The 5,740-nt window shown below is 40.4% G+C and overlaps 1 pseudogene; it reads right to left on the bottom strand.

Annotated features, from left to right (window-relative positions):
* Positions 1-1,902: 1,902 nt before the first annotated feature.
* LOC116509454 lies at positions 1,903-2,307 on the bottom strand (annotated as a pseudogene).
* Positions 2,308-5,740: the final 3,433 nt, after the last annotated feature.

The raw sequence follows: 5,740 nt of genomic DNA, 5'->3' as shown, positions 1-5,740 counted from the left end.
GAAGACAATGATTAAAATTGTTACCAGGAAAACCGGAGGGGATTGTCCAGGTAGTTGACAGACATCTAAAATAACTTGGAGTCCCCCAAAATATATCATGGATCAAAGAAAATGTTAGCTAGATGTGTGCCTAACTATACTGGATTAACATAACTCAGTACTTAACATTCTTTTTTGTTTTGAAAGACAGCTGGAGAAGAGCTCTGCATAACTTACTGATGTATATAACTGCTCGTCTCCCAGCTAAACAAGCAACCTCAATGCGGTTGCAAAGTCTCCTCTGGGATAAAATAAAATAACAACTCCTTCCAACAGGGCTTGGCCTCTGTTGACCTTGTGGACAGAAATCTCTGGTTTTCAAGGCAATATTGTGGGATGTGGTTTGCCACTATTTCCTCCTGTAGTATCTCTTTTCTAGAGGGACTCTCACAGGGGTGGGATTCAAAAACTTCAGCAACAGGTTCTCTGCCCAATTGCTGAGTGGGTTTGGCCATAGTAGGTGTGGCCTAGTCAGTCTCCTGCACCATGGGGGGAGGGGGTTTCACCTTCGCCAGGCTCCAGGGAGGGCGAAAACTGCCTCCCAAGATCACCCATCTGGTTTAGAATTGTATCCATAGGCCAAAATTCATGAAGCCACCAAATGTCACAAGATTTCAGATCATGAAATTTTGTATAGAAATTGCACAGTCTCACAATACCTCAAGCAAAGGACCATGAAGTTCTGTATGAATTTTCAACATTCTCAAATAAAATCTTGCAAAACAACAACTAAAACCCTGCATGTTTTGAGTTATGAGACACGTTGGGTGATTGGATGGTGAATGTGAAAGGGTTGGAGCTAACTTCTGGAGAAGATAAACAGCAGGAAGAAATATAAGAGAAAATCACTAGTCTTTCCCAATGCAATTGCCAAGCCAGTAGGAGAAAATAGCCACAAAATCATGTCAGTAGGTTGAGTCTGATTGCAATGTTGCACCCTCCATCTTGCCCTTTTGAAACAGACATGGACATCTCTGGATGGGTTAATGTGGTTAATGATGTAGCCTACATAGTTGCTGTAACATTGATAGAATCCAGGAAAAAAAGTTAAACTATGATGCAGGAAATAGGAATTAGAGATAGTTTGCTCTTGTTAAACTTCCTGAAATTAAAGCTTTACCCGGTCTTAAGTGGATCAGTTAATGAGAGCAGGGGATAAAATGGAGAAAAATTTGGCAGCAAGAGAAAAATTAATTCAGAAATCTATAAAAGCCCTGGGTTTGGGTATGATCATGGGGAATTTTCCCCTCTGTTGTTGGAAAAATAATTTTTTAAACACCAGGAGAAAGGAGAGAGAGCTAAAGGCTTTTCTGATTGCAGTACAGTACTTTTGCCCAGCTGAGATGCCTGTTCTCTACAGCTAACAAGAGGAGAAGGCAGCCTGGACTATGGAATGACTTTGCAGCTTATGGCTTGAGAGAGCCAGTCAGGTTTCACTAGAAAATAAAATGCCCAGCAGTTCAAAGCATGGAGATGCTGAAAGAAATAGACAGGAGGTGTAGCCCCCAAAGAAGATGGGCAGGAAGAGAGAGAAGGATTCCCTGAAGCTACGTAAAGAGGAATGGAGTGAATGCATTTGCCAAGGAAAGGAGAAGGGTAGGATGGTTTAAGGAAGTATTGGGGCTGAATTGGGGCTGAAAGGTGAACATGGAAACAGTATGCTTCGTCCCATATTTGGGTAGACCAGGTTGCCTTGGTAGACTGGTGTCACCGGAAAAAACGTTTAAGGAAGCAGTTTCTGTTCTTCTTCTTCTTCTTCTTCTTCTTCTTCTTCTTCTTCTTCTTCTTCTTCTTCTTCTTCTTCTTCTTCTTCTTTCTTTCTTTCTTTCTTTCTTTCTTTCTTTTTCTTTCTTTTTACTGTCAGCTCAAATGTATTTTATCTGTTCATTTCTTGCACCTGAAGTATTCTTCAATGACATCTTTGGCCTGAGATTCTTTGCCATAGTCTTTAACAACCACACAACTGCAACCCACAACTTTCCGAGGTTTTCCTTCTCCGACGATCTTGCAGAGACCTACCCACTCACCAAGCTTCTTGTTATCACCAACCTTTATCAGATTGATTTGATGTTCAGCACAAAGAGCTTCAACCAGCTTTACATGCATAGGTTCATCACAATTGGATACAAAAACGCAAAGATGGGCTTGATGTTTATCCAAGGCTTTGGCAGCTTAGCGAATTCCATGAACTAATCCATCGTGGATAAGTGCCGTTTTCAGCACATCTTGAAGGGCGGTGTTGACATCTATTATGCTTTCCTCAGTCATGGTTGGTGGTAAATGCTCCCACCCAGAGTTCCTTACAAATTCCATGAGTCGGCAATGAAACACATGTGCTTCTGAAACACTTGTATGCCTTTAAGGAGATTGCTCAGTCTATGGTGTAAGAGAGAGGAGATCCTGGGAAATTCACCTGTTGAATCCAGAGTAGCCTCAGGGGTGGAATTCTACCGGTTCAGCCGGTTCTAGTGAAGCGGTAGCTCCGACGATCAACTGGAAGCGAACCGGTTCACCCCGACGATCAGATGAGCCCACACGCTATTTTCCTACCTTTATATTCTCAGCTGATTCGTGTGGCAGAGCAGATCGTGGTGGCAATCAGCTGTGTTACTCCTCAGGAAGTGAAGATTTCTTCAAACTGCACACACACACACATACATACACACACAAATCGCACAATCACCAAACCGGTTGTTAAACCGGGACAATCCCAGCACTGATTATGTTGCCTTTCTAAGTGGTTTCCCCAATGATTAAAGATGTAAAAAATTCAAAACTGGATTTTTTAAAAAAAAAATTGGATACTCCAAAACAGAGAAAAATGGCATTTCAGAGCTCCCCATGCTGACGGAGGATTTGATGATAGGTTTGTTTAAAATAAGAAAGGGATTTTACTTCGGAAATCCCTGGATCAATTAAGTTTTAAAGTCTGGATCAGCCCCTGTGTTAGAACAGGGACTGTGTTCTCTCCGCATGAGTGGATAAAATATAGCTGCTTAATCACAAGAATCGCTCTGATTTGAGGTTGAAGCTCTCAGCATGGATGCCAATACGCACCCTGTTTCCTTAACTGTAGAAAGATGAGAAGTGTTCAAAGATAGCATTTAAAAATCAGGATTTTCACTCTTTTTGCAGGAGGCAACATACTTTTTCCACCCAACATATTGAAATTTCAGTCTATACTTTTAAGTTTCGGGTTTAGTGTCCAGTCTTACTTATTACTGAACACAGTCAATTCACAATCCATTTGATCTGCAATGAAACCCCAATGAAATCTGATGGGTTGCATCTCCACTGCTTTTGCCTACTGAAGATTGTAGACACTTGTGTCCCACTTGCCTTCTACAACCAAGATCTTCAGCTTGCAAACAGCACTTTCCTATCATCTCCACTCAGACAAAAGCTGAGAATATACTGGATGATATATGGACCATAGGAAAGCCATAGAGCCCCTTGTGTTAATTGATGACCATAGGCATGTTCATTCTGACTCACCTGATTAAAATCTCAACCCACCATTTTCTTTAATACCAAGGATACATCTCAGGAATGTTCCTGACCTTGTATGGATCCATAGGCACATTTAGAGAATTAAAGTGGTGGGTAGCACCAAACCAATGCTTTGGAAATCAGTTAATCCATCAAGAAGACAGGTAATGAGAGATTTTTGTCAGGATTCACTCCTGACATAATTTTAAATTGTGACATGGGACATTCCCATAAGTTTTGTAAAAAAAAATTAAAATTTTAATAGCTTTGAGATACATGAATCATAACACTTTTATGACAGGCATCAGATTGAGGAAGGTTTTTTTTAGTAAGGAGTAATACTTTTCTCAAGGAATAGATAATTTTTATTTCCTGTGTGAGACATATCCTCTTCCTTAGATGACAAATTTTATTATCCCATTTCATTGCAACTCTCATTAACTTCTGCATATATTTCAAACTAGCTTGGCATTACTACTGGTCTTAAAACATATGCGATACAAAGCATGAAAAGACTAACAGAAACAAATTTTATAATGTTCATTACATGATTTTACAGTGCTACAATTATCCTAATCGATATTTTAATCACAGCATTATCATTTCCCCTTCGGGGAAAAGGGCGGCATATAAATGCAATAAATTCAATTCAATCATTTTGCTTTAGGCTAGGGTAAACTTGCATAAATGTAATTTGCAGCATGAGATATATTAATGATGAATCAAGTTTAATGTTAGAATATGATGGCAAGACTTTCAATAACTCACCTTTCCAAATACATTTTCATCTTCAATATAGTTTGCATGCAATGTGTTGCTATCCAGATATTCACCTGCTTCATAAGACCAACTGTAGACTTCATCATGGAATGTGTTTCACCAGGAGACCATACATTTTTTCCTGCCGAGTCTGAGGGAAATTTTGAATTGTAAACAATCAGTTCATTCATACTTTCACTTTTGTACCATAATAAACATTTGGAAAAACCATGGAAAATAAGAACTAGTCAATAGGTCCTGCACCAAACAAAGTTCGAAGCAATGATCACTAAGGAGAAATTACAAATTTGAGCATATAATGTGAGTGGATGATGGATTAAAGCAGGGGTGTCAAACTGGTGGTCCACAGACTGGATGTGTCATACACAGTCTACGCCAGTGGTGGGTTTCAAAAATTTTTACCACTGGTTTTCTGTGGGCATGGCATGGCTTGGTGGTTGTGGCAGGAGAAGGATACTGCAAAATTCCCATTCCCTCCCCACGCCAGGGGGAAGGATACTGTAAAATTTCTTCCCTTCCCACCTCACTGCAGGGCAAGAATACTGTAAAATCTCCATTTCCACACCACTCAAGGCAAGGTTACTGTAAAATTCCCATTCTCTCCCCCACCCCACTAACCTGCTTTCCAGGTCTGTTCTCCTGTGCAGGGCAACAGAAGAAGACCCAGCCAATGGGCTGAGACTCAGGACGCAGCAAATAGATGGGGGTGGAGCCAGCCAGAGGTGGTATTTACCAGTCCTCTGAATTACTAAAAGTTTCCGCTACCGGTTTGCCAGAACCAGTCAAAACTGGCTGAATACCACCTCCGGGTTGCACCCTCCCCAGCTCCATGAAGGGAAAAAAATGTCACGATATGTCACATGTCAGTAATATGACACAGTGAGTTTGACACCTATAGATTGAAGTAACACTAAAAAAAATTAATTGGGGAAGGCAGGGGGTAAACACGCAGGATGAAAGAAATCACTGGAATATTTTTGGAACAACTATGAATTAGTGGGTATAAGTCAACCATTATCTATGCAGTCATCAGGAATCAAACTTGGCTTAATGAGTAACTAATTACTTAAATGTGTTTGTTGTAAAAGAACAAAAGTCAATAATAACCCAATCACTCAACTGTCTAGAATGTGACACGTAATGCTGTTCTCCCTTTAAAATGTCTTGCAATCACACCTTGACAGTGTTCTATCAATCTAGCAAAGATGGATCTGAGTGTGGGTGCTATATGTGCGCGCACCTTTGAGTCATTGTTGACAACTGGCAATTGCCTGGATTAGTCCCTGCTGTTTACTTGGCAAGTTTCTAAAAAAAAAAAAAAATAGTTAGTCTTTGGCCTCTTGCAAGAGCTGAGAGACCATCTACAGGCTCCAGGTTCTGAAAAACTGAAGAAGCTTCTTGGATGAGAAGCGAAACGTCTTCCAGGAAAAAC

The sequence above is a fragment of the Thamnophis elegans genome, chromosome 5, assembly GCF_009769535.1.
Source record: "Thamnophis elegans isolate rThaEle1 chromosome 5, rThaEle1.pri, whole genome shotgun sequence".
Lineage (NCBI taxonomy): Eukaryota > Metazoa > Chordata > Lepidosauria > Squamata > Colubridae > Thamnophis > Thamnophis elegans.
This window is presented reverse-complemented; position numbering and strand designations above follow the sequence as displayed.